Source organism: Colobus angolensis, unplaced genomic scaffold (assembly GCF_000951035.1).
Source record: "Colobus angolensis palliatus isolate OR3802 unplaced genomic scaffold, Cang.pa_1.0 Scaffold138, whole genome shotgun sequence".
Taxonomy (NCBI): Eukaryota; Metazoa; Chordata; class Mammalia; order Primates; family Cercopithecidae; genus Colobus; species Colobus angolensis.
In genome coordinates this window covers 2,327,091-2,329,095 of record NW_012114466.1, presented here as the reverse complement: position 1 = coordinate 2,329,095, position 2,005 = coordinate 2,327,091, and the positions used below count along the sequence as shown (strand labels likewise).

At 57.7% G+C, this 2,005-nt stretch overlaps 1 protein-coding gene across 1 annotated transcript in view; it reads left to right on the top strand.

Annotated features, from left to right (window-relative positions):
- FAM118A (family with sequence similarity 118, member A) overlaps positions 1-2,005 on the top strand; it is a 32,116-nt gene continuing 30,111 nt past the window's right edge. Inside the window, exon 1 of the mRNA XM_011934765.1 lies at positions 1-23. The gene's annotated coding sequence lies outside the window, so the exon portion shown is untranslated. The remainder of the gene's footprint in view (positions 24-2,005) is intronic.

Below are 2,005 nucleotides of genomic sequence, written 5' to 3'. Positions count from 1 at the left end.
CCAGCGTCTCGGAGGCGCCGCAGGTGAGGGGGCGGGGCGGGCCCGCGGCCCCTGGATCCGGAGCCCCTGGGACCCCGAGATCCTCAGGATCTGCCTCGGCCCCGTGGCCACCCCCAAGACTCCCTCTCAGCTCTTCCCCTGGAGTCCTTGCCCCCGAGACCCCCTCGGGATCCGCCTGCCCCTCCACGCCCGCGAACCCCGAAACTCCCAAGATTTTCTCTGAACTCCGAGACCCCCTGAGGACCCCGGCCGCTAGTGGGCCCTGAGAACTGTTGGTTCCGGAAACTCTCAAGGTTCCCTTGAGACTTGCTTCCAGCAGCCTCCTCAGAAGCCCCCAGGCCCGGGGCATCTTCCTAGGGGGGAGCCGTGGGTCCCAGTGTCCTTAGCCCCGCTAGACCTCGGGCCCCCGTGCCGCCCAGCCTGAGGCTCCCTCTCCGACCTGATCTCAGGGCTACGTTTCTCCAACTTGAGGTCCCTGGACCTGCGGGGCGTGGGTGGAAGTGTTCCCAGGGCTGGTGATAACTTAAGATGGTAACAGCGCGCCCGACGACCACCTCCTAAGCTGCGGTCCCCGCGCATACAGGTGCAGGGCCGGGTTTAACTTTCAATGCTCTGCTGAGACTCAGGTGGCCGCACAGGACAGTCTATAGATCAGGAGACCTGAAGTGGCCAAGGGCGGCCGAACCGGGGAGGGAGCGAGTTAGGGCACATGGGGACGCTTTTAGGTTGTTTCCTCCTCTTAATGTTTTCATTCAAGGAACTTTTTTTTTTTTTTTTTTGAATGCCTGATAGGCTTCAGGAATTGACACTGGAAATAGAGATGACACGGTCCCTGCTGTCAGGGCCTAGGGACCCCGGGGCATAGGACAAGTAGGTCGGTTTTACCTGGAGGAAGCTGTGTCGCCGCTGGTAGGGAGCCCATCTGGGTGGGCATGGGACTCTGGGAAGGCTGAGCTAGAGAAGTTTGCCAGGGTCGTTCCAGGCAGAGTTCCAGGGGACAGCCAGTATGTCAAAAGGCAGAGAGGCTGCCACAGCACACAGTGTTGGAAGGCGGGAGGTGTGGCTGGAGCGCACCTAATGAAGGTGGCGTGGGAGTGAATGCTAACTGTAGAGAACCCAGCTTTGCACCCGGAGGCCCACCGTGCCCTTGGCCCTTTCTTGAACGACTGCACCTGCCATTGTCCTGAGAAATGATCCAGCTGAGCTGAAGGAAGGTGGGAGGTGGTCGGGGGGAGAAGTGAGGGAAGTGTCTCCGTAGAGACCTGGAATGGGAGAAGCTGGCACTTTCGCAGAGTGCTGGGTTTGAGGTGGGAGTGACAAGAAAGAGGATGTGATTCTGAGAGCCAGTCAGGACCAAAGCATGCCCAGTTTAAGCTGAGTGGAGGGTTTGGTACTTCAAGGGAGCGGGTGACCATTGAAGGGCTTCGGGAGGAGAGGGGCAGGAGTTGGTGTGTTTTTCAAAGATCCATATGGCTGTGGTGGGGAGACATTTTTGGGGGAAGCAAGACCCTATGAGAGATGGGGGTGACCTGGACCAAGGCGGTGGTCGTGGGGGACTGTGGCTTCCTGGGACAGAGCTAAGCTTCTGAAAGCCCAGGCGCAGAAGACTGGTTCCTGCTCTTTCCTGTCTGAGCCTGGGGACTGAACTTTTAAGTGAGGTTTTTGTCCTATTACCATAGGGCCTTAGTGCTTCAGGGTGACTGTGTGCATCACCATAGACTAATGGCCACACAGGATGCGGTGGGGCAGGGTGAGTAGAGGTTGAGTCTCAGAGGTGGGCCAGGACCATGCTGGGCTAGGGGTCCTGAAGAGAACCTGTGTGTGGAAAAAACACCCAACGTGCTTTTTCTATTCTCTCATTCAACAACAATCAACAGAGTTGTCTTCTGTGACCAAATGTGGAGAGAGGTTTCTCCCTACCACCAAGCGGCCAATCGTGTTTGTGCAAGAGACGCCGAGTATCTTCCAATTCAGTTCTGACACTGTCTACCTGGAGATAGCATCA